The sequence below is a fragment of the Elephantulus edwardii genome, unplaced genomic scaffold (genome assembly GCF_000299155.1).
Source record: "Elephantulus edwardii isolate Elephantulus edwardi_28Jun2011 unplaced genomic scaffold, EleEdw1.0 scaffold00028, whole genome shotgun sequence".
In the NCBI taxonomy this organism is placed as follows: Eukaryota; Metazoa; Chordata; class Mammalia; order Macroscelidea; family Macroscelididae; genus Elephantulus; species Elephantulus edwardii.
In genome coordinates, this window is record NW_006399778.1 from 11,633,130 (window position 1) to 11,660,703 (window position 27,574).

The window sequence follows — 27,574 nt, forward strand, 5'->3', positions numbered from 1 at the left end:
CTCTGAGATTGGAAGGTGCTCAAAATGCGACTAGGCTAGAGCTCCCTCCTCAAAGTAGAGTCTACTCTAATGATGCGGATGAAGTCTTTCACCTAATGAAGGACTTTCATTTGCTGATGTGGCAAGATTCAAAATGAGAAAAATCTGCAAAAACCCCATAGTAAATAGAACATGGGAGGCACAAAGAATGATTCTAGGAACATAGGTTGTAAAAAATGAAATGGAATATATAAAGATTGACATCCTAGATATTCCTGAGCTAAGATGGACTGTGATGGCCATTTTGAGTCTGATTGTCACATGGTATACTGGGCCAGAAATGACAAATTGAAGAGGAGTGGCATTCATATTAAAAAACAGCATTTCAAGATTTAGCACCAACGATGAAGAAACTAAAGATTTCTGCTATCTGAAATGGACCAAACATGAAATCAAGATGCACGTTGAAAAACCAAGATACAAAAAAAAAAAAAAAAGAAAACCCAAGATACATGTTGAAAAAAATGATGAAATAATTGTTGAAAAAAAATAATAATTATTGACCTGAATGCAAAAGTTAAAAAGGAAGAAAGAGTACTAGTTGGTAAATATGGCCTTGGTGGCCGAAATGAGACTGCAAATCACTATTAGAATTTTGCACAATTAATGCTTTATTCATTGCAAATACTTTTTATAAAAACATAACCTGCAACTATATACTTGACCTTCACTCAGTGGGCTACCCAGGAATCTGATTGACTACACCTGTGCAAAGAGATGTTAGAGAAGTTCATCAGTAATCAAAACCAGACCATCTGTGGAACTATCTGTGGAACAGACCAGGAAAGCATGCTTTCCAATTGAAGTTTAAGAAAATGAAAACCGTCCACAAGACCCAAAATATGACCTTGAGGACATTCTAACTGAATTTAAAAACCATCTCAAGAATAGATTTGACCCATGGAACACTAATGATCAAAGACCAAACAAGTTGTGGGACAATACCTAGGACATTATTCATGAAGACAGCTTAAGATCATTACAAAGACAGGGAAGAAAGAAAGAAAAGACCAAAATGGATGTTTAGAAAGACTATGAAACTTGCACTGGAATGGAAAGAAGCCAAAACATAGTGAAGGCTTGTTCACTAAGAACTGAAGATTTCAAAGGGTAACTTGAGAAGACAAATTATTCTAAAGAAATGTGCAAAGAACTGGAATTAGAAAACCAAAAGCGAAGAACATTCTTGGCATTTTTTAGGCTGAGAGAACTGAAGAAAAATTAAAGCCTTGAGTTATAATACTGAAAGTTTCTATGGGCAAATTCTTGAATGACACAGGAAACATTAAAAGAAGATGGGAAGAATACACAGAGTCACTGTACCTAAAAGGACTGGTTGACACCACACCGTGTCAGGAAGTAGAGTGTGATCAAGAACCAGTAGTACAGAAGGAGGAAGCCCAAGCTGCACTGAAAATATTTTTTTTAAAAGGCCCCAGAAGTTGATGGAATACCAGTTGAAGTAGTTCAGGAAACAAAAGCAAACCTGGGCATACTCACCAGTCTCTACAAAAAATATGGAAGCAAGCTACCTGGCCAGCTGAGTGGAAGAATATTTGTTTCTATTCCCCAAAATTGTGATCCAACCAAATGTGAAAATTGTCAGAGTATCATTAATATAACTAGCAAGTAAAAATCTTGCTGAAGATGATTTAAAACTGGAAGGAATAATGCATAGGCACATTCCTGTCAAAAATTCAAGCTGGATTCAGAAAAGGCCATGGGACAAAGGGATATCGTTACTGATGTTTGATGGATCTTGAATGAAAGCAGAGAATTCCAAAAAGACCTTTACTTGTGTTTTATTGATGATGCAATGGCATTTGACTGTGCAGCTCATTAACAAATTATAGCTATTTGGAGAAGAATGGGAATTCCAGAACATTTAATTGTGTATATGGGAAATCTATACATAGACTCTGAAGCAGTTGTCCAAATAGAACAAGGGAACACTGCAAGGTTTAAAATCAGAAAGGTGTGTGTATAGGTTGTATCCTTTCTCTATACCTATTCCATCTGTATGCTGAACAAATCATTTGAGAAGCTGAACTCTATGAAGAATGTGACATCACCGGCCAGGAGGCCGCGCCAGTGACAGCGATGGCGGTGGAGTCGGCGCTTCCAGTCGTGGAGAAGCTGCAGGCGCACCTGGCCACGAACCCAGACCCCAAGAAGTTATTGAAATATTTGAAGAAACTCTCCACTTTGCCTATTACAGTTGACATTCTTGTGGAGACTGGAGTTGGGAAGACAGTATATAGCTTTCGAAAACATGAACATGTGGGAAACTTTGGCAGAGATTTAGTGGCCCAGTGGAAGAAGCTGGTTCGGGTTGAACGGAACCCTGAACCTGAAGAACAGGACTTTGAGAAGAGTAACTCCCGAAAGCGCCCCAGGGATGTTCTCCAGAAGGAGGAGGAGATGGAGATGGAGTACCAAGAAAACTGGAAGGCCTCTGGGAGCCAAGCCTCCAGCACTGACCACAGACACAAGAAGCCCAGGAACCTGTCGGAGCTGGAGAGGCCCCCCCAGAGTCTCTCATGGTCACGAGAGGCGAGAGGACAGGAAGCCGTGCCACAGAGTTTCCCCACCTTACCCTTCAGACCCTGAATCTTCAGATTACAGCCATGTTCAGTCCCCTCCATCTTCTAAGGACACCAGTCCTTATCAGGCGTGTGGGGACCACTACAGATCCTCAGAGGAGGACCACGAGCCCATTGTTCCACACCAAAAGCCTGGAAAAGGCTACAGTAGTACTTTTCAGGACAGACTGGGACTCATTCAGGAACGACACCTGAATGAACCCCAGAATAAAGGAGTGAGTCAAAGCAAGGAGCACAAATCTTCCCACAAGGAAAAACGCTCGACCGATGCCAAGGGAGAGGAGAAGTCGTCTGCTCTGAATAGAGAGAAATCACACAAGGCCCTTCCCAAAGAGGAAAACCAAAGGCCACTCTCTCGGGAGATAGCACAAAGGGGAAGCCACCCCCTGCTGGTGCCAAGAAAGAGAGAGAGAGAAGGAGAAGAAGAAGTTCTTACCGCCTTTGGAGGTCACTTCAGACAACCACCTAAAAAAGCCAAAGCACAAGGACTCGGAGAAAACCAAATCAGACAAAAATAAGCAAAGTGTACACAGTTTAGACACTGGAAATGGGGCAGGAGACTTACTGCCCAAAGTAAAAGAGAAGCCTTCCAACAATCTAAAAACGCAAGAAGGGAAACTGAAAACGTCCAGTCTGGACAGAAAGCCAGGGAGCTCCCTCCCTAAAGCTGAGGAGGCCGAAATGAAGGACGAATTTGAGCAGCCCACCATGTCTTTTGACTCATACCTCAGTTATGACCAGCCCCAGAAGAAAAAGAAAAAGACCATGAAGACTTCTGCCACTGTGCTGGGAGAGAAAGTACTTAAACAAAGCGATTCTAAAAGCCCTAGTAAAATCCTGAACTCAGCCCCGAAGTTACCTAAGGTGAACGAAAACAAACCAGAGAAGTGGCCATCACCTGCAGTCGACTCAGCCAAGCTGCAAAAGACTCCCACTGATGTACTGCCAGTGTTGCCAGACCTCCCATTACCCATGATACAAGCCAATTACCGTCCACTTCCTTCTGCTGAATATATGTCCTCCTTGCAACCAAAGCGAAAAGTACTTACATCAACTCAGGAAGAGGAAGAAGCCGGGTTTACTGGACGCAGAATCAATTCCAGGATGCAGGTGTATTCCGGTTCCAAATGTGCCTATCTCCCAAAAATGATGACCTTGCACCAGCAGTGCATCAGAGTGCTGAAGAACATCGATTGTAAGTCACACGCTTCCCTCTTGCTCGCTAGCTCTCTGTAGCACTGAGACCATTGTTGCTGTGCTGCTTGGCTACTATTCAACACTTTCACCTTTGATTCCCTGCAGCAATCTTTGAAGTAGGAGGAGTCCCACATCATCTTCTTGAGCCTGTCTTAGAGAGGTGTACGCCTAGTCAGCTGTATCGCATTGAGGAGTGCAATCACATATTAATTGAGGACACAGATCAGTTATAGAAAATTCACTGTCATCGAGACTTTAAGGAAGAAAGGCCAGAAGAGTATGAGTCATGGCGAGAGATGTACCTGAGGCTTCACAATGCCCGAGAGCAGCGGTTACGGTTATTGACGAAGAACATCCAGTCTGCACATGCCAACAAGCCCAAAGGCCGACAAGCAAAGATGGCCTTTGTCAACTCTGTGGCCAAGCCACCTCATGATGTCCGAAGGAGGCAGGAAAAGTTTAGAACAGGAGGAGCAGCTGTCCCTGAGAGAATCAAGATCAAACCTGCCCCGGACCTCACAGGAAGCAGCCACACTTCCTTCAGCAGTGGCAGCAGCAGCAGCTTTCACTCCTCCACCGATGAATCGGCTTACAACGGCCCGAGTACCAGCAGTGCCCACTTGGCACCTGTGGTCAGCAGCTCTGTTTCCTATGATGCAAAGAAACCGGCTGTAAAAAAAATCGCCCCAATGATGGCCAAGACGATTCAAGTTTTCAAGAACAGATTCTCCCAACTATAAATGAGGACTTGCCTGGGAGATGGAATTTAGGGTGGCAGGAGTGCAAGGGCAGTGGGGGCTGGGAAAGAGACTTTCCCAAGGAGATCAGAATCTTTTGTTGTTAGAACCTTTTGGTTTCAGGTTTTGCAATTTTCAGATACTGAACCTGTGAACTTGTGTGCCATACCCACCGCCTCCCTGCCTACTGAAGAAGATGTGAAGCCTCAGCCTTGCTGAGAATTTTAAGGTCAATTATACTTTTGTTGTTAACTAGCCTCCTTGTAAAGTATAAGACGTAGTTTTAATTAATAAATATTGTCGTCAAATTGTAAAAAAAAAAAAAGAATGTGACATCAGGATTGGAGCAATAACCTGCATCATGCAAATGATACAACCTTGCTTGCAGAACGTGACATGAACTTGAGGCATTTACTGCACAAGATCAAAGACTACACCCTTCACTGTGGGTTACATCTTAACATCAAGAAAACAAAAATCCTTGCCACTAGAATATAGATGATAAAATCATGATAGAGGGAGAAAAGATTGAAATTGTCAATGACTTCCTTCTACTTGGATCCACAATCTTTACCTATGATTGTGGTGTCAAGAAATCAAATGACGTGTTGCATTGGGAAAATCTGTGAAGGACCTCTCCACAATTCTAGAGAGCAAGGTGTCAGGTCTGATCAGATCATGCTCTTTTCAATTGCTTCTATGCATCTGAAAGTTGAACAATGAATGAGGATGACAGGAAAAGAACCAATGCCTTTGAATTGTGTTAGTGAAGTTGTTGTGTGCCAAAGTCAGAACCAACTTCTAGGGAACCCTTCAGCAGGTTTTCAGAGGCAGTTAATCGCACAGGAAGATATTGCCCATCTTTCTCCCACGGAGAAGCTGGTGGATTTGAACCATGTACTTTCAGGATTGCAGTGCAGCTTCTTACTGCTAGGTCACCAGAGTTTCGTAGTGTTGGTGAAATGGGTTGTTTATCCCATGGACTGAAAAAAAAAGAGAAAAAAAAGAAAAATAAAAAGAAAAACAATAAACACCCCCCCCCCAAATCATCTGTCTTGACAGAAGTGCACAGCAAGAATGGTAAAACTTTGTCTTGTTTACTTTGGGCATATTTTCAGGTGGAGCTTGTCCTTGGAGAGAGATGCCATCCTGGGAAAGTTAGAGGGACAGAGTAAGAGAGGAAGACCCTCAAAAAGATGAACTGGCACAGTGATGACCACAACGGACTTAAGGACAGAGATCATGAGGGTTAGTCATAATCTCCTTGATGACACACAACAACAACAGATCCCTCGATATATTCAGACAACTGAGTGCCTAAAAATATCCATTTAAACTTCCCCCTGACCGTGTCCCTTCTCTGCTTGTATCCTTTCCACTGGTTCTCTCTGAACCTGGCTCCTCCACGGCACACGAAGCCCTGAATAATTCAGCCCCTGCTCCTCACCATGCACATCTCCGTTTCACTCTTGTCACTCTGGCCGTGTGACTCCAGCATTATCAAGCTGCTGAGGCTCTTTAAACACCACCCCTTGGGGACAATCTCCTCCTGTATCTGTCAGATCCAATTTGACGGTACACACACACACACACACACACACACACACAATTAAAAAACAAAACAACAAAAAACCACCACCCTTTTACCTGCCCCTAACCTTTTCTCATTTTGATCCCTTCCTTTGTGAATGCCTGTTACTCTTAGGGGTCATCTAATAAATTTCAAGTCACAGCAACTCCATGTGACAGAGTAGAATTACTCCAGATTACCTAGACTATACTCTTTATGCAGAGCTCTAGTGGCCTCAGTTCTTCAGTATGGATTGCATCTCAATATCAAGAAAAAGCAAAGATTAAAGAGAACTTTCCAATATCAAAGGAGAGTCATTATCAGCATGCTTTCTGAGTTTCAGGTATTAGTACTGATCCTGAGTTGTACCATGTTACTTCCTTGATAAACTATTCATCAGTGGGGGGAAAAAAAGAAAGCAAAGATTCTTACCACTGGACCACTAGGCAGTGTCATGATGGATGGAGAGTAGAATGAAACTGTCAACAGCTTCATCTTGCTTGGATCCACAATTAATATCCTTGGTACAAGCAGCCAGGAAATAAGGAGACATATTGCACTGGGAAAGTCTGTAGGTAGGAACCTCTCCAAATTATTGAAGAGTAGTGTTATCAGTTTGATGACTAAAGTGCATCTGATTCAGGCTTTCTGATTACTAGCTATGCATCCAAGACCTGGACAATGAATAAAGATTACAGAAAAGAATTGGCACCTGTGAGCTGTGGTGCTGGAGAAGAGCACTGAACATCCCATGGATGGCCAAGAGAATGAACAGATATGTCTTGGAGAGCGTGCAGCCCGAGTGCTCTTTGGAGGTAAGAATGAGGAAACTTCACCTCACATATTTTGGGCATGTTGTTAGGAGGTGCTATTCCTTGGAGATTGACATGATGCTGGGAAGGGCGGAGGGTCAATGAAGGAGAGGAAGCCCCTCAACCATGTGGATTGACACAGTGACTACTGCAATGAGCTCTTGTGTATCAGGAAGTGTGAGGATGGCACAGGACAGAACAGGGTTCAGATCTTTTGTTCATACGATCGCTATGAGTCATGCTCAACTTGATGGAACCTAACAACAAGGACTAGTGTCTTAATAAGGAATTGTACTACCAACACAAAGGTAAGTGGTTTGAATCTGCTAGCTGCCCCACAGAAAGAAGATGGACAGTTTCCTCCTGTGCAATTAACTGCCTCCAAACACCCACTGGAGGGTCAGCTATGGGTTGGTTCTGACTCACTAGCACATAACAAGAACAACTACACACACACACACACACACACACACACACACACAGAGCCAAAAGGCTGGCAGTTTTAATTCACCAGCCTTTTAGCAGGAGGAAAATAGGCAGTCTCCTGTGAAGATTTACAGCTGCAGCATAGCATCTAGTAGTGGCTGTCATTAGTCAATGACGTTTATGCTAACTGGGTTATAATAAGGAGCTCTGTTAGCACAGTGGTTAAATATTTGTCTGCTAACCAAAAGGTTGGTAGTTCAAACCCATTTACCACTCCTTGAGAAAAAGATGTGCAGTCTACTTTTGTAAAGATTTTAGCCTTGGAAACTCCATGGGGGAAGCTCTATTGTCTTGTAGGGTCTCTAAAAGTAAATTTTGACTCAGTGAAAACAGGGGTGTGTGTGTGTCTGTGTGTGTGTGTAAATTAATAGGGTTTGCCTTCTTTTGAATACCCTGTCAAATGTATTACATACTCTCTTTTCATTATTACATAAAATGTGTACTAGTAGTAGTATTCTTTTTTCCTTTGGACAGAGAGGGAAACTGAAATTCAGAGGCATCAGGTCTATTGTCCATAGTCATGAGCTAGGACACATACGAGAGAGGGAAATAGAGCCTGGGCCATCTAACTTCAGAAACCAAGCTCTTAAGCACAGAATACACGTGGAATGAGTGAGTAGATGAATAAGTGAAAAAGCTGTGGGGGAAGCAGTCTTGGAAGGCTGCCTAGGGGAATTGGTTTGGGGACCAGAGATAAGGGCCATAACTTGATTATGAGGAGTGAAGGGAAATTTTATTAGGACTTGGAAGCCAAGACAGATAAACTGTGAAGGAAGATCACCAGGTTGATGGCCTGGCCAAAGCATTAAGGACCTCAAACAGGAAGGCTGGGCAATGTCATCACATGGTAAACTGGGTAGACTGGGAGCCCCAGAGCTGACTCTCTCCTGATCCTCACCTTCTCTAGTGCTGTGTCATCTTGGCAGAGCGATTGAACCTCAGTACTTTACTCAGTTGTCTAAAAGAAGAAGCCAGTTGGATCAGAAGACCTCCAAGGCTCCATTCAGCCCTGGCATCTTTCATATCTATAAGAGGGACTCTGTGTGTGTGTGTGTGTGTGTGTGTGTGTGTGTGTGTGTGTGTGTGTGGTGTTCTCCAACTCCAGTGCTGCTGGTCTGAGAAATGAGATGCAGTCCCTCATTTCTGAGGTTAGCTGTCACCACAGCCGAGGCGGTACATTCTCAGAAAGCCAGGGAGATGAGCACATTTTCCCTCTAATTAGATAGCGTTAACTTATCAATTTTGAATGAGATACGTCTCTAGGCATGATGTCCCAGATCTCTCCCCGAAGTGCTCATTAGTCACTTCCCCTGCAGCTGCCTTATTGTTCTCCAGATGCCAGCTAGGGACCTGGCATTTCCTTCTCTGAGCCTGGGGCACGTGAGGCCAAGCCTGTGACACTGGTGTTGGCCAGAGGGGGCCGATCAGGCCGGCATGAGGGCCTGCCTGGGGAAGTAACCTAGTCCTTCTGTTTCTGGCCTTTTCTTCTCAGGTTACTAGGGCACCTGCCTCACATTACTGTTTGTGGTTGTTAGTCAACCCCCAGCTTGTGGTGACAATGGAATGGAATGAAATGTTACTTGGTCCAAGGCCATCTGCATGATCAGTTGTAGATGTATCTTTTGTGTCCCATAGGGCTGTCACTGGCTTATTTTGAGAGGTAGATTGGCAGACCTTTCTTCCTAGACCATTTTAGTCTGGTTTTATTGTTGTGAGGTACTGAGGAGCAGAGCATGATTCATAAACAACAGATCTGAACCCTGGCCTATCCTGTGCCATCTGCACAATCTCTGACACACTCAAGCCCATTGCTGCAGTCACTGTGTCAATCCATCTGGTTGAGGGTCTTCCTCTCCTTCACTGTCCTCTACCTTCTCAAGCATGATGTCCCTTCCCAGGGAAAAGCCTCTTCTAGCAACATGTACAAAGTATAAGAGATGATGCTTCATCATCTTTGCCCCCAAAGAGCACTCTGGCTGCACCTTCTCCATGATATATCTATTTGTTGTTTTGGCAGTCTATGGGATAGCCAATACTCTTATCCAACACTACAATTCAAAGTCATCAATTTTTCTTCTGTCCAGCTTTCAGATACATACTAAGTGACTGAAAAGATGATGACCTAAATCAGGTGCACCTTAGTCCTCAAACTGATATCATTGCTCCACAATAATTTGGAGACGTTCTTGACTACAGATTTTTCCAGTGCAATATGTCTCCTGATCTCCTTACTGCTAGATCTGCTGAAACCTGCCGATTTTTATCATAGCAACATGAACGCCTCCACTGGCAGCTGATGGTTGACCATGAGGTGTATTGGTCAGGAACTGAACCTAAGTCTCCTGTGTGGAAGATGGGAATTCCTCCACTGAATCACCAAAGTCTCACCTGCATAACATTAAAAGTCATTGTCATTGAGTTGACTGTGATTTGTAGTGACATTGAAATCTTCACAGCAAGAGACTGCCCATCTTTTACCCTCTGAGCAACTGGTGGATTCTAACTATCTCATATTTTTTGTGGTGGTGGTTGTTTAATATCATTGAGTTGAAAATGACCCATAGCTGAGCCTCCAGTGGGCTTTCACAAGTAGTTAATCACATAAGGTTGCCATCTTTCTCCCGCCGGGCAGCCAGTGGATTTGAACAGAGTGCCTTCAGGATTGTAGCACAGCTTTTTACTACTAGGTCACCAGAGCTTCCTTCAAGCCACAATGTTGTTGTTATGTGCCATGGAGTTGCCTGCAACTCATAGTGACCCTATATACATTAAGCCCTGAAACCTACCATATCCTGAGCTAATACCGTCATCTCTTGACAGACGTAATCCCATTTCTCCAATCTCTGAATCTCGTCCTGGGTCTTCTTTCCTTTGTGGTCCCTCCACCCTCCCAAGCATGATGTCCCTCTCCAAGGACTGGTCTCTCCTGGCCACATGCCCAAAGTAGGTATGATCAAGCTTCAAAATCTTTGCGTCCAGGGAGCAACCTGGTTTCACTCTAAGACAGTCCTGTTTGTTCTCCTAGCATCCATTATATGTTCTCCATTTTTTCTCTAGCATGACAACTCTAAGGCATCAATTCTTCTTCTATCATCCTTAGTTATTGTCCAGCTCTCAGATCTATAGCAAGTAATTGTGAAGACCATGGCCTGGATCAGGCACACCTTAGTCTCCAGGCTGTCGTAGTTGCTCTTTAGTACTCTAGAGAGGTCCCTGACAGCAGACTTTTCCAATGCAATTTGTCTTTTGATTTCTTGACTGCGGGTGCCAAGAGTGTTGATTGTGGAAATAAGCAAACTTAAATTGTTAACAATCTCAATCTCTTCTCTGTCCATCATAAAACTGCTAGTTGGTTCAGTGGTGAGAATCTTCGTTTTGTTGATGTTGACCTTCAGTCCATATTGAAGACTAAGTCCATGACCTTCTGCAACAAATGCCTCATTTCTTCTTCATTTTCAACAAGGTAGGCTGTGTCATCTGGATAACACAGATTATTGATGAGTCTTCCTCCAATCCTGATGCCACATTCCTCCTCACAAAGTCCAGCTTCATGAATGATTTATTCTGCATGTAGATTAAAAAATGATAGAGATCAGACACATCCCTGATCCACTTCTTTCCTTATCATGAACCATGCTGTGTTTCCCTGCTCTATTCTGACAACCGCTCCTGTTCCAAGAATAGGTTTTGCATGAGCACAGTCAGGTGTTCTGGGATCCATACAGTCAAATGCCATTGCATAGTCAACAAAACACCAATAGATATTTCTCTGGTACTCTCTGCCTTCAGCCAAGCTCCATCTAACATTGGCTGTGGTGTCTCTAGTGCCACGGCCTCTTCTAAACACAGCCTGCACATCTGGCAGTTCTTTGCTGATGTACTGTCCCAGTCGTTATTGAATAATCTTCAGCAAGATCTTGCTTGTGTGAGATAGTAGTGATACTATTCAATAATTTCTACACTCTGTTGAGCCATCTTTTTTTGGAATGGGAATAAATACAGATTTCTTCCAGTTAGCTAGGTAATTATCCTCCAGATTTCTTGGCATAACCTGGTGAGTATGTCCAGGGCAGCATCTGTTTGGTGAAATTTTTCAGTTGGTATTTCATCAATTCCTGGGGCTTTGTTTTTCGCCAGTTCCTTCAGAGCAGCTTGAACTTCTTCACTATCTCTTGATCATACGTTGTTTTATGTAATTCTTCTGTGTCAGCCAATGGTATTGTGCCTCTGTGTACTTGTTCCAACTTCTTTTTTTATTCGTTTTTTTAGATTTTATTTTAATAATTTTAATGAACATTCACAGAGATTTTGGATTTCCATTCATTCACTGTTGCACTTTTCTCCCTGCCCAGGCCTCTCCCCTGCCCCCTGCCCCCTCCCCAGTTCGCTCTTCTCTTTGAAAAGTAAAAAAAAAAATTCTTTCTTTGGTATACAATCCCCCCGCACCCCTCCCACCACCCCAAGTACACTCCACTATGCAACCTTAATTGTGGACTCTTGTGATAACCATAACACCCTATCATACATCACTTTTAAATTATTTTTCCCTCATCTGTTTCAATACAGTATATGCAATTTATCCAGTTTTTCTCGGTCTTACCCCAACCCTGATATCAGTCCCATTTTACAGCAGTGGCACCATTCAGTATTCGTCCTTTTGCGACTGAGATATTTCACTCAGCATAATGTCCTCCAGAGTCACCCATTTTGAATAATATTGCATGAGTTACTTGTTTTTCAACTTCCATCTTCTTTTAAAAAATTTTTCCCCCTTTCTATCTTCTTTTAACGCTTCCTGCGCCATTCAACATTCTGCCTTCAGCATCCTTAAGTATTGCAGCTTGCGGCTTGAATTTGTTCTTCAGTTCCTTCAGCTTAAGAAATGCCAAGCGAGTTCATGCCCTTTGATTTTCTGACTCCAAGCTCCTTGCACATTTCATTTTAATTGCTTTGTTTTCCTGTGCTGTTTATTTAAATCTTCTGTTCTTAACTACTTGATTTCTTCCCTTTGCTTTGGCTTCTTAGTGTTGTAGTGCAATATTCAGTCTCTTCTGACATCCATCTTGGTCTGTCTTTCTCCTCTGTCTTTCAAGGGACTTTCCATTTTTCATGAATGGTATTCTTGATATCCTCCCACAGCTCATTAGTACTCAAGGCTTCAAACCTGTTCCTGAGATGGCCTTTAAATTATGGTGGCATAGACTTGAGGTCAAACTTTGGTTCTTGTAGATTTGATTGGATTTTCTTTAGCTTCAGTCTGAACTTGCATATAAGTAGTTTTTGGTCTGTTTCACAATCAGCACCTTGCCCTAATTTTCACAGATGATATTGAACTTCTCCAGCAATTTCTTTTGCAGATGTAGTCAATCTGTTTCCTGTGTTCACTATCAGGTGAAATACATGTGTACAGTCACTGATTATGTTTCTTATAAAAGATGTTTGCAATGAATAAGTCATTGATTGTACAGAATTCTATCATTCTGTCTCCAGCCTCATTTCTCATTAAGTCCATGCTTTCTGACTACTGAGCCTTCTTCCTGGTTCCCAACTTCTGCATTCCAATCACCCATTATTATCAAAGTATTTTGGTTCCATGTTCAATAGATTTCTGACTGCAAAATTTAGTAGAAGTCATCTATTTCCTCCTCTTTGGCCCTGGTTGTTGGTGTATATATTTGAATGATAGGGGTATTAATAAGTCTTCCTTGTATGCATATGGATATTATCCAGTCACTCACAACATTGTATTTCAAGATGGATCTAGGAGTGATCTTTTTAACTATGAAAGCAACTCCATTTCCCCCCACCTTTTCATCTCCAGCATAGCAAATCATGTGATTATCTGATTAATAATGTCCCATGCCAACCCATTTCATTTTGCCAATACTTAGAATGTCAATATTAATGCATCCTAGTTCTTCCTTGGAGGAATGGCATCCACTTCCGTAATAGCTTGCCTCCAGAAACCCTATGAACCTGTTGAGAGGATGAAAGGCACCCAAGCGTGGAGGACTCTCCTTCATAGGGTTATTATGAGTCGCCTGCGACTCAACGGCACTTAACAACAACAACAACAACAACAACAACAACAACAACAACAACAACATTTCTTCCTTAACCATCTCCAATTTTCCTACATTCATACTTCTCACATTCCACATTCCAACCAGTAGTGTGTGTTTACAACTGTTTCTCCTCCTCTGTGATTCCCAGTGAGAAGGTTCTGCCTCTGACACCATATCTTCTATTCCACTCTAAATGTGCACTATAGGACATAGGGTTTCCTGAGGCATGTTATTTTGGGAGTGGATGGCCAATCCTTCCCCCAAGTCTGTCTTAAGCAATATTTGACAGAAGAATTTTGCCTAAAAGAGACAATGAGAGACCCTTCTCATTATTCAGATAACATATCAGGTATTGATCCGGCCTGCCACCCCGTTAGGTGTATGTGTCTTGTCTCCACCCCCACCACTGCTCTGCCAACTTCCAGCTCAGTTCCCTCTCCTTGCCCCTCCTGATGACATCTTCTCTCCTGAGGTCTGTTGTCCTCCTTGACTCAGAAGTGGAGCAGTGTAAGCAATGCTTCTTTGGTCTACTGTTATGGGTCTGCAGAGTGGAGTGGCCAGGATCCTCAATCTCTGCTCTCTGTGAGGGTTCAGTGGCAGGTCCTTGACATCACTCTTGTAGTAGGTAAAGCTTATGCCTTGATAGGATCTTGCATATTGGTGATCCACTTCTCCCCCTTTTTTTTTGGCCCTCAGGCCACTGACCTCAGGCCCTCAGCTGGCAGGGGCATAACTCTCACCTGCCCCTCAAATTCAGATTCAGAATCTTTTGGTTAATGGTGCTATATATGTAACACACCACACCATATCACATTGTTGTTTTTGTATATACCATTGAGTGGGAAACAACCTATAGCTGACCCTCCAGTAGGTTTTCAGAGGCAGCTAATCACATGGAAGGAGATTGCCCATCTTTCTCCCATGGAGCAGCTGGTAGATTTGAACAGTGTGCCTTCAGAATTGCAGCACAGCTTCTTACCACTAGACCACAAAAGCTCATGCTGTATTGTTGGCATTGTTGTTGTTACGTGCTGTTGAGTCACCTGCGACCCATAGTGACCCTAGCAGCTCTAAAGCATGCCCTGTCCTGAGCCAGTCTTATTAGTTCCGACACACCAGCCCCCATTACCCCAGCTACTGTATCAATCCATCTCATCCGGGTCTTCCTCTCCTGTGCTGTCTGTCCACCCTTCCGAGCATGATGTCCTTCTCCAAGGACATATCCCTCCTGGCCACATGTCCAAAGTATGTGAGACAGAGCTTCAAAATTCTAGCCTCCAAGAAGAAATTTGGTTTCACCCTCTCCAAGACAGACCAATTTGTTTTCTTGGCAGTCCATGGTACGTCCAAGACTCTTCTTCAGCACTATGACCCAAAGACATCTATTCGTCTTCTGTCATCCTTAGTCATTGTCCAGCTCTCTAAAGCAAAACAACTAATTGCAAAAACCATGGCCTGGATTAAGCGTACCTTAGTCTCTGGACTGACATTGTTGCTTTCAGAACTCTGGAGAAGTCCCTGACAAAAGATTTTCCCAATGCAATTCATATTTTGATTTCCTGACTGCTGGTATTAAGAGTGTTGATTGTGGAGCCAAGCAAGCTGTAATTGATAACAACCTCAATCTTGTCTCTATATCATGGTGCTCCCAATTGGCCTAGTGGTGAGAATCTTTGTCTTCTTGCTGCTGAACTTTAATCCATACTGAAGACTACAGTCCTTGACCTTCTGAAGCAAGCACTTTAGTTCTTCTTCAGTTTAAGCAAGCAAGGCTGTGTCATCTGCATAATGCAGGTTGCTGATAAGTCTTCCTCCAATCCTGATGCTATATTCCTCCTCATAAAGTCACATTAGGCTCCTCAAATTCAGATTCCTCTGGAGTTTGAGCATGACTCTATAGGACAACAAATGAACTCTACAAACACTAATTAAGCACAAACTGTGGACCAATAGTTGAAACTGTCAACAATTTTGTCTTATTTGCATCCACAATCAATACGCGTGGTACCAGCAGTCAAGAGACATATTGCACTGGGAAGGCCTACAGTCAGAGACCTCAAAATTACTGAGAATCAACAATGTCAGTTTAAGAGTAAGGTGCGCCTGCCTATCTTGGGTCATGGTCTTTTCGATCACTTCATATGCAGCTGAACACTGAACAATGAATGAAAATGTCAGAAGAATTGATGTCTTTGAGTTATTGCAGAAAAATACTGAATATCCCATGGGCTGACAAAAGGCATAGATGTCTTAGAGAAAGTGCAGCCGGAGTGCTCCTTGGAGGCAAAGATGACAAAGCTTCACTTCACATACTTTGGAAGGGAGCTATGCTCACCACTCTACCACCAATGAGGAACTTTAACTCACATACTTTGGGCATGTTGTTGTCGTTGTTAGGTGCTGTCGAGTCAAGTCCAACTCATAGTGACCCTATAAACAACTGATCTGAACACTGTCCTATCCTGTGCCATCCTCATTATCTTGGACACTCAAGCCCATTGCTGCAGTCACCATGTCAAGCCTCCTGGTTGAGGGCCTTTGTCCAGCTCTTAGATGCATAGCAAGTGACGGAAAAGACCATCCCTGAATCAGGCACACTTTAGTCGTCAAATTGACATCATTACTAGGCATGTTGTAAGAAGAGGCTATTCCTTCGAGAGGGACATGATGCTTGGAAAGATGGCAGGAGAAGGACTGACGTCTTTGAGCTGTGGTGCTGGAAAAGAATACTGAACATACATACCATGGACTGCTCAGAGAGCAAATGGGTGTGTTGTAGAGAGGGTGAAACCAAGTTTATCCTTTGAGGCAAGGGTTTTGAAGCTCTGTCTCACATACTTTGGGCATGTTCCTGGAGGGATAAGTCCTTTGTGAGGGACATTATGCTTGGAAGGGTGAAGGGACAGCTTGGGAAAGGAAGATCCTGGATGAGATGGATTGACACAGTATCTGAGGTAATGGGGTAGTTGTGTCAGAAACAGTGATACTGGCTCAGGATATGGCAGAGTTCAGAGCTATTGCATATAAAAGTTGCTATGATTCTCAGGTGACTTGATGGCACACAACAACATAGCATGAAACTTTATGCATGCTCCACAATAAATGGTTTAGTTTCATTTCCTCCTGGCATTTTGGGGTTACATGTTGAACTGCTAACCAAAAGGTCAGAGGTTCTGGATGGAAGGAAAATGAGAAAGTCCATTCCACTATAATTTAACCTCAGACTCGATGGAGGTTCACCATGAGTCAGAATTGGCTTGACAGCAGTGATTTTGGATTCAGTTTTTCCATTTTGAAAGGATGTCTCCAGACCTTCTTTTTTTTAATTTCCATTCATTCATTGTTGCCCTTCTCTCCCCTCCCAACCCTCCCCCACTAGTATACTACCCTCTTGGAAAAGTAAAAGAAAAATTCTTCCATTGTTTCACAAACCCTCCCCCAGGTCCACTCCACTATGCAGCCTTCGCTCTGGACTCCCATCATGACAAAAATACCTAATCACATATCCCTTTTAAACAGTTTTCTCCCTCATCTGTTTCAATGCAGTATACATTATTGAACCCATCTTTCTCAGTCTCTCCCTGACCGCAAAGTTAGTCCTGTTTTACAACAGTGGCACCATGCAGTATTTGTCCTTTTGTGCTGAGATACTTCACTCAGCATAATGTCCTCCATGGTCAACCATTTTGAATAATATTGCATGAGTTCCTTGTTTTTCAATGCAGCTTAGTATTCCATTGTGTGAATATACCACATTCGTTTGTTGATGGACACTTAGGTTGTTTTCAATTCCTTGCTATCGTGAAGAAAGCTGCAATAAACATGGGTGTGCATATATCTGCTTGGATGCCAGTTATGGTCTCTTTGGGGTATATTCCCAGTAGTGGAATTGCTGGGTCAAGTGGTATCTCTATTTGCAACTTTTTGAGAAAGCGCCATACCGCCCTCCACAGTGGTTGCACCATTTTACACTCCCACCAGCAGTGAATAAGAGTTCCAGTTTCCCCACAACCTCGTCAGCATTTGTTGCTTGCTGTACTGTTAAATTTTGCTATTCTGTCTGGGGTGAGATGATATCTCATACAGACCTTTCTTCCAAGGCACTTTAAGTTGGGCTTGAACCTGCAACCATATGACTGTATCACTAAAGACTCCTCAGGACTCACCACGGCTTTCATGACCTGGCCTCTTTCTATGATGCGATCTCTATAACAACCGTTAGGTGGCGGTATGTCCTTGTGGTTGAGGCAGGCGGAGGCCTTTTTTTTTGTATTTCCAGACCTGTGTAGAGATCTCCCTGAGAGGTGGAAATAGGTCTTTGAAGCCTGAGAGAGCGGGGTGGTGTCTAGGTGTCTCGGGAGGGTGCTGCGTGCTGACCCTGACTGTCTGGAAAAGAGGAGAAACAGGAGTTCTGTCTCCTGTTCCCGCCTTTCTTTGCCACCACAACAGAAAGCAGATATAAAACTTTTGAGAAATTCAGGGGGAAACGTGACATTCCTCCCCTTATAATTTCCTGGCCATCTACATCTCAATCATACTAGCCAAGATCTCTTTAAATAGAGTTGAATGATGTCTAACTTATCACGTGTTCTTAAAATACCCTTAAAAGACATCACACAGGAAAGAATGCTTTTAAAAAGTGTGTCGTGTGGATTGCGACTTCTGCATCAGAAGGTTTCGTGGTGGGGATATTCTGCTTCTCCGAGCCCGAGCTCTCTCCGTGCTCTCACGTCCTGACCAGCCACGTTCTGCTCTTCCTCATTCTGCCTGCCTGTCCTGCCCTCTCACTGTGTCCACCTCCCACCGTGCCATTTCTGTCCCTGGTCTGCTGGGTTTGCCTCTTGCCTCTGGGTGGGTGAAGGTTTCTGCATGTGGATCTGCCTTTCTCGCCAAGGTTTCTGGCGCTTCTCGGAAGGAACCCTGGTGGCACACAGTTAAGTGCTTGGCTGCTCACTGAAAGGCAGAAAGCAGCAGTTGCCTATCCACATCTGTCTGTCCATCCATCCATCCATTCATCCACCCATCTATCTATTGAACTAAAGCACCTTTGTTTCTTACTCTGTCTCTCCAAATCATCCCTGCTCCATGGAGTAAGTCTACACCAATTGTCTGCTCTGACTCAGAGACACAAAGGAAGGCAGCCTGCAGAGCTGGGATTCAGGGCAGAACAACGTTTCATTCTGTCATGAGAAGATTGTCTTCAGTCAGAGTCACCTTGATGGCTGCTGACAACATAAAATGGAGACAAGGTCAACCACAAAAGGTGTTGTCAGGTTCAGAGATGGTCTTACTGGGTCATTAAGCTCAGGGCAGGGGACAGTTCCAGGCAGCAAGTCTCAAGTCCCACCACCAAAGTCTCCTGCTCCCGTGGCCACGCCTCTCCCTCCTAAGCTGCCAGTTAGCTGAAAGGTCTTTTCTTCCAAGGAAGAGAATTTCCTATGTTTATCAGGGAGAACAGAGCCTGGAGGCAGCCACTTTGTGGTCACAGAGGCCTTCCCCACCCTGCCATTACCAGTTCTAGGACTGAGCAGGTCAGGGAGGAGAGCATCTCACCCGGAAAGTAGGTGCTGGCCACAGATGACAAATGAGGAGTGTGAGATAGAAAAAATCCCAAGATGATTCCAACTCATAGCAACCGTACCGGACCGAGTAGGACTGCCCCACAGATTTCTACAGCTGCAAATCTGTAGAGAAGACATTGTCAATCTTTCTATTGTCGATTGGCTGGTGAGAAAATTCTGGCTCAGAGCATGCCATTACCATCCTGGCCCTGTTTCCATTTAGGCTAGTCACCATCCCCAATCTAGACTCGCTCTTCCACAGCCTAAAATAGGAGAGAGCCCTTATCTGACTGCCAACATCACATCTGGGCTGGACAAAGCACCTATATGGCAACGCTTGATGGCAGAGGGACCTAGAGCTATGTGCAGCTCTCTTGCTGGGACCTGGGCACTGCAATTAGTAGCCACATTGCAATGTCCAAGGTTGAACCATATAAAACTGACCCATGTACTCAGGGTGAAGACTGCTTGATTGAGCCTACTGTCTCTGGAATTAGATACCCAAAGATCTTCTACTGTCACAAGGAGTCCCTGGGTGGTGCAAATAACTCTCATACTAGGCTGATAACTGACAGGTTCTGGTATCTCAGGAGAAAGGCCTGGTAATCTGCTCCCAATAAAAGCAGCCATTTGTAGAGCACAGTTCTACTTTCACCCACATGGGGTCGCTCTGAAACAGGAACCAATTACATAGCAACAGGCAAACTGGTCCCGCTGTCACAGGATGTTAGTGGCAAATAATTGAGAAGATCTAGCCTTGGGTTCATCTGAGAGGTCTTCGGGGTTCAGGGATCCTTTGCAAATAATACTCATAATTCTCTGCTTCTGGGAGAGAGAATCCACTTCTTTCATCAAGTTCTCCAGTAGGGCCCTGGGAAAAGGGCAGCCAGAGCATTCCTGAGAAGTGACGATGGTGAGACCTCCCCCCACATTCTGTCAACAGGAGGGACCAGTCCCTGGAGAAGGACATTGTACTTGGTATGGTGGAAGGTCATCAAAAAAGAGGAAGAAGCTCAAAGCGATGAACTAACACAGTGGGTGCAACTGTGGGCTCAATATCGCAGCACCTGTGAGGATGGACAGAATCAGGTAATGAATATGGATGTTGTGTTCTATTAGCCTCAACTTGAGGGCATCACAGAAAATGAACAGTTGGCTACCCTGCACCTCAGTTTCCTTAGTGCAGGGAGACTCCAACAGCCACGTCCCTGGTTTCCTGGTTCTCAGACGTCCTCATGGTGGCACTGTCACCCAGTAGTTGAGAGCTGGGTTCTGGCATCAGGCCTGCAACTTCCCTCACTGGCTGTGCAGCTTTCTTCCCTCCCCTTCCCCCCACCCCATTAATTTTAATGAAAGTTTACAGAGATTTAGGGTTTCCCTTCATTCACTGTTGCTCTTTTCTCCCTGCCCACCCCCTCCTCCCCAATTTGCTCTTCTCTTTGAAAAGTAAAACTCTTTGTTATACAATCCCTCCCCTCAAGTCCACTCCACTGGGCAGCCTTTACTCTGGACTCCTGCCATGATTTGCGCTTATCTCCCCACCTCTTTGGCTTGACTCTTCATCTGTAAGATAGACAAGACACCTATATCCATCTTGTAGACTCATTAGGAGTACAATGGCATGAGCCACCGTTGACTCTGACTCATAGCATCTCTATAGGATGGAAGATTTTCTGAGCTATAAATCTTTTGGGGAGTAGACGGTCTCATCTTCCTCTTGTAGAGTGAAGCCCTCCCTGATTTTTCGGTTAGCACCTCAACATGTAACACATTATGCCACTAGATCTCCTTTTTTGGGCATGGAAAACACTCCATAAATGACTGGTGGGTGTGAGTTCTGATTTGAGAACAGAGTCCAGCCTTGTGCTTTCTGAACCAGGGAAGGCCAGTGCCCCCCCCTGAGTCCCTGTTAGCAGCTGTGTTGGCTCAGATGGCATTCTGTTGAAGGAAGGGTCTCTGTCGTCAGGGGGACACCAGGCCTCTTGGCAGTTCTGGACAGGACAGGCCATGTGAAGTTTTCAGAGCTCAGCTTTGCAATCAGAGGGTGGCTTCTGTCTCATCATTTGTCCCTTGGGGTTCATACCTGTTCCCCTTTACTGTCTCTCAAGGTCGTGAGGACCACAGGAGAGCCAGATTGTGTCAGGTCTGTCTGCCTGTCCTGCTGAAGTCTGAGCGGCAGCCAGAGTTCTCCTGAGAAGCCCAGGTCCCAGCAGCTCCTTAACTGTTCAGTGCTGGCTGGGGGATGAAGACAGGGCTGTGCCCTCAGAGTTCCCGAACCTAGAGTTCCCTGGACACCTCCCCGCTAGCCTGACACACTGCTGAAACAGAGTGATTGGAAGTGGGAGAGTATGAACAGGGGGCACCATGAGGTCCTTTCAGGCAGAACTGGGAGTCTGCCAGGCCATGTGAGTAGCACTTGAGCTTCAGCCGCCTGGGTAGGTAGGGGACCTAATTCCCTTTTATGTCCTAGTGAGATGCAGCTCCTAAACTGTCTCCAATCATCTTCATTATTCAATGTTTCCTGAAGGGTTAGTGGAGCCCTTACTTTCTGTGTTGTTGATGTAATGAAAACTTAGAAAAATTACCATATAAATGGAGGAAGAATTGAAGCTACTAAGTTATTGGAAGAGATGATTATTTTTAGATATTTGAAGATTTCTGCAGAAAGTCAAGGACTGCAGCCTTCAATATGGATTGAAGTTCCTCCACATCAAGAAAACAAAGATGCTCACCACTGGGCTGATTGGCAGCCAGGAAATCAATTGCATTTGGAAAATCTGCTGTCAGGAACCTCTCCAGAGTACTGAAGAGCAACAATGTCAGTCTGGAGACTTAAGATGTGCCTGGTCCAGGCCACAGTGTTTGCAATTACTTGCTATGCATAAAAAAGCTGGACAATGACTAGGGATGGTAGGAGAATTGATGCCTTTGAGCTGTGCTGCCGGAGATGAGTATTGAATATACCCTTGACTAGGAGAACAAACAAGTTCATGCTGGAGATGGTGAAATCAGACTGTTCCTTGGAAGCAAGAACTCGGAAATTCCATCTGACATACTTTGGGCATGTTGCAAGGAGAGACCAGTTCTTGAAGAGGAACATCTTGCTTGGGAGGGTAGTGGGATAGCGCAGGAGAAGACCCTGGATGAGATAGATTGACTCAGTGACTAGAGTAATGGGAGTAGGTGAGTCAGAGACAGGTTGGTTCAGGATAGAGCAGAGTTCAGAGCTGTTGTACATAACATCGCTATGAGTTTCAAGTGACTCGTTGGCATTTAACAACAACTTTAAAAAAACATATCAAACTTTACTAGTGTTAAGAGTAATAACAGCCGGCTCTTTACCTGTTTTTTTTTTAATCTACGTAGATTTCTTGTAAGATTTTATTTGAAGAAATAGTCTTAGTGTTTAAATAATGAAAGAAAAGAAACTAACATTCCATGAGCTGTGTCAGGGTAAGGACTTTGCCTGCCACCAATGAATACCTGCTGAATGAACGCAGGGTGAATGAATGAAAATAATGTGCTTTTTTTTTTAGATTTGAATATCTGTGGCTTTTTATTGAAATCTGAATTATTATCATTATTATTAATTTTAATGAACATTTAGAGACTTTGGATTTCTATTCATTCATGTTGTATTTTTCTCCCTGCCCACCCCTCCCCCCAGTTTGCTCTTCTCTTTGAAAAGTAAAATAAAAATTCTTTCATTGGTATACAATCCCCCTCCCCAGTCCACTCCACGATGCAGCCTTCATTCTGGACTCTTGTCATGACCATAATATTTGAGGAGGCTGAGGAATTGGCTTGTCTCTGGGTTGAGATGGGTGGGGGTAGGGAAGTGTAGGGTTTCATCTAGTCTTGACTCTTGAGTGGGGAAACCCTGCTGGGAAGCCACTTAGCATTCTTGGAGGTGACTGTCTGGGCACTCAAGTGGCAACTAGTTCACAGGCGCCCTCCTCCTGGCCATCCCTTCTGACATCTAGGGTCTGAGCCAGCCCTGGCAAGGCCAAGGCCCAGTGTACCCAGAGCTCATCTCCACGGGGGCCTGGCCAGTCAGCCAATGCCCACACCTGTGGCTGGGGCAGCCACATTCTTCTCCAAGTCTTCTCCGCTCCTCCCCCACCCCACCCCCCGCCCCGCCCACCCTCCCTGATGCTGCTGCCTGTTTTACCCTGTTTCTCAATCTGGGTGGGAGGGAGGAGATGGGAACAAAGGGAGCTCATGTGGTCTGAGCATCTATTCAGAGCTGGAATGCCTGTTTTCTATCCCACCAGCACCAGTGCATCAGTGCAGTGTTCAGTGTATAATTGCAGGTCTGGGACCAGTGGTCCAGTTGAACAGGAGTCATGGAGACCTCATGTGTGTCCGAATTGTACTGTACTCCACCAGTGCCCAGCGCCTGGTTTTTTGAAAGGCTCTTCTTGCCAGTTTTCTTTGTAGGCACTTCTTGGTGGGCTCCAATCTCCAGCCTTTGCTTAGCATTGACCAGGGGCTACTGCACAGTTGGGGCTTTCAAATATCTCCTTCTGATCCTATAATGTCTGGTCTGGGAGAACCCATACAGATGACCAATTCAAGTCTTGTGTTTTTCCATTCCAGAGTCCTGGGTTTCAGTGAAGGAACTTGCAGGTGAGATTTGAGGGGGAACCTGAGAGAAGCTAAAACCTTGAGGATCCCCACTTTTGTCTCAAACGGGCCACAGTTCTGAGAGATGCAATGATGCAATCTCCGCCAAGCTTCCCATTTTTATGACATAGGGTCACTGATCTAGAAAAGAGAGAAGTAGCTTGTTTAAGACCACAAAGAGAATAGCTAACGACCAGGGGCAGTCGTCAGAACAGAGCAAGGGAACACTGCATGGTTCAAAATTGGGAAGGGCGTATGCCAGGGATGCGTTCTATCTCCATACCTTTTCAACCTATATGCAGAACAGATTATCTGGGGGGCCGGTCTCTATGAGGAGAAATGCGGCATCAGGATTGGTGGAAGACCTATCAACAATCTGCGTTATGCAGATGACACAACCCTGCTTGCTGAAATTGAGGAGGACCTGAAGCAGTTGCTGCAGAGGGTCAAGGACTGCAGCCTTCAGTATGGATGGAGGCTCAATGTCAAGAAGACAAAGATTCTCACCACTGGACCAATTGGCAGCATCAGAATGGATGGTGAAGAGATTGAGATTGTTCACAGCTTTAGTTTGCTTGACTCCACAGTTAACATTCTTGGCACCAGCAGCCAGGAAATGAAAAGGCGCATTGCCATGGGAAAGTCTGCTATTAGGCACCTCTCCAAAGTACTGAAGAGCAATGGTGTCTCTCTGGAGACTAAGGTGCATCTGATACAGGCCATGATCTTTGCAATCACTTGTTATGCATCAGAGAGTTGGACAATGGCCAAGGAAGATAGAAGAATTGTTGCCTTTGGGCTGTGATGCTAGAGAAGAGTATTGAGAGTACCATGGACTGCTAGGAAAACAAACAGATTCATCCTGAAAGGGTCACACCGGGCTGCTCCTTGGAGGAAAGGATTCTGAGCCTCCGTCAAACATACTTCGGACATGTTGTAAGGAGAGACCGGTCCTTGGAGAAGGACATCATGCTTGGTAGGGTGGAGGGACAGCGCAGGAGGGGAAGATCCTCTATGAGGTGGATTGATTCAGTGATTGGGGTAATCAGGATGGGAGTGTCAGAGAAGACAGTGCGATTGGCACAGGACAGAGTAGAGTTTAGCGCTGTTGTACATAGGGTTGCTATGAGTCGCAAGCGACTCGACGGCACATAAGAACAACAACAACAACAATTATTTAAAACCTACTATGTTCCAGGCACATAGTAAACTTGTCTTCCTCACAAATAAACCAGTCAGAATGATTATTACCATTTGATAGATGAGAAAACTTGAAACACGGAAAGGGAAATGATCCTGGAGAAGAGAAACAGCAGAACAGGGATTTGAACTTAGATTCTCACACTCTGGAGCACAAACAGGTTTCTTTTCTGGGTAGCTGTCAAGACAGCCTCTGCTCCTGCCTTACTTGGTCCAGCTCTTCACCTAGACCTATTTTCCATACAACCCTGGGCATCTGGCTCAGAGCCAGCTCCTCTCTGAGGGGCAAGCAGGAATGGAGCCCTGGGACATGCATCTGTGCTGAGGTCTGAGGCTTTAGCACAAAGGCTAGAGGCCTGTGCAGTGGAGCAGCTTGGGAGAGGCAGGGTGCAAGGATGGCCATATTGACTAACTCTTTGACTTGGAGAAGTTCTGTACAATTTTGGAGACATCTCAACCTTCAGATACCTTCTCTGCAAAAATAAGCCTGGCCCTCTGATGGTTGATGAGAGTCTCTAAGGAGAGAACAGTCATCAAAATTTCAAACTCTTAAATAGCCTAGGAGGGTGTGTGGTTTAGTTAGAAGGGTATTGTGTTGGAAAATGACCGATACCACATTGAACCTGCTTGGAAACAAGGCAAGGTAAACATGAAAACAGATGGGGTGTATAGCCTGGCTCTCTGCTTACTCTCATTTATGGTGTGGGCAGGGAATTCTCAGCCTGTTCTGTGCCTTTCTGTTTATTTCTTACAGTGGGATATGCTAGGCGCTCAATGTGTAAATTGCACAGTGACTTGAGAAGCCAGGAAGGAGGCAGATGAGTAGGAGATGAGAGGACCTTTCCTGCAGGACACACTGTGAGGTCACACTGGGGGGAATTCTCTACAGAAACGTAGACTCACAGCAGAGGAGTGTCCTTTCTCGTGGCTCCAGCACTAGCCTGTGACCTTGGGCAAGTCACTTCTCCTCTTTCGCTACATCACTTTGTTAAAACCAGGGATGCAACGGGCTCCCCTTTCTACCTCAAAAGGTTATTTATTTTGAGGAGCACGACCAGGCATGAATGTGGGAATACTTTGAGGGGTTGATGAAAAGAAAGCAGGGTACAAATGCAAGCGCTTTTGCTGCTGTAACTTTATTATCCGGCTTCTTAGGCTTTTGTTTTCTCTCCCACTTGCCCTGGTACTAACCTCAAAGCAGACATTTGGTAAAGCCTTAATGAATGGAAACAGGCGGCTTTCGGAGTGGAGCAAAAGCGAGTCTGGAGACCTGCCGCTTCTGCCACTGACAAGCTGTGGGATTTGGGTCGAGCCCTGAACCTCTTTGAGCTTCTGTTTTCCCACCTGAAAACGAAGAGGTTGGATTAGGTCATCTCTGAGGATTCCCAGGCCTTTGGCTTCTTGAAAGCGTGACTTAATGAAGTGCTCCCATGCTTACTCATTCATTAAGACCCTCCTCACGTGTTTAGTGTTTACCGAGCTTCTGTTCTGCCTCTGCATTTGTTTTCCTTTCCTAACAGTCCCTCAAGGTATACCCCATTTTGCAGCTGAGATTATGCAAGGTCACAGAGGAAATGTAATTGGCCAAAGTCCCACAGCTAGTAAAAATGACAGAGCTTGGATTCAAATCCAACGCAAAGGCCATGCACATTCCATCTGCCACATTGCCTTAGTCTCCATGTTAGCCCCCTTCTTGGCTGCCTTCCTCTACAGGAGGGAACTGGAGGCCAGAGAAAAACAGACTTGGGGTGGGGTGGGGCTTTCCAAACATTACTGGTCCTTATAGAGCCACTACTTTTTCCCTCCAACTCCAGCCTCTACCCGCCCACCCAAAGTTCTAAGGGGACAGTGAACCTGAAATGCTCTTTCACTTTCGCTGGGACATCTTGCAGCGGAGCCCTATAAACCTGATGAATGCCCACCTAGAAGTGCTTCCTAGCCTACCTCAGGCGGGTCGCGGTCTCAGCGAATAGATGCCCCTTTCTGGGATCAGGTGGGCTCGACTGAGTGGCAAGTGTCAAGGGGCAGAGCAGGTGGTGTGCACTCACCTTATCCCCTTGGAGTTAATCTGGCGGGCAGACGCGCCTCTAGGGCTGCCCTCCTCTCCCTCGTGGCATCAGGGAGCCCTCTCCTCGGCTCAGAGGCCCCGTCCTTCCCCAGGGCTGTGGCTGTTACTAGAAGGAAGGTCCCTGAGGGGGGTAAGAGGTAGGCCTGGGACGTCCCCGTCGGACGCTGCGGTCGCTGGAAAGCCCGCATCCTGGGTTAGCCTGGCGTAATGAGGCGCACTCCTCTCTTCGGGGAGGCGGGGCTGCCCTGTCCATGCCCCTGCTCCCCGAGGCTCCTCGGGAAGCCCGGCCTGGGAGGAACCTGTTCGAGTTTGGGATGGGGGTGGAGTGGGGATCTTTGCAACCCAAGCGGCCTGACTCTAAGAGTCTGAAGTGGGGGCCCGAATGTAGTGAGGGAAAAAACTCTAGGTTTGCAGCTGGGGGGTAGGAAGTACTCGCAGGTCACCCGGGCACCCTCCGACATCTCGAACCCAGCATCGCCCTCCTTGGCGACTCGGACTGTTAGGTGGTCCCCTCCGGCCGCTGACCTTCCCCGGTATACCCCACCTTCTCTTCCCTCGCTCCCCTCCCACTTTCCCCGCCCCCACCCCCATGGAAGGCAAGCGCGGAGCC

At 45.2% G+C, this 27,574-nt stretch overlaps 1 pseudogene; it reads left to right on the plus strand.

Moving 5' to 3' along the window:
* The first annotated feature begins 2,115 nt into the window (after window positions 1-2,115).
* LOC102845788 lies at window positions 2,116-4,579 on the plus strand (annotated as a pseudogene).
* The last annotated feature ends 22,995 nt before the right edge of the window (window positions 4,580-27,574 follow it).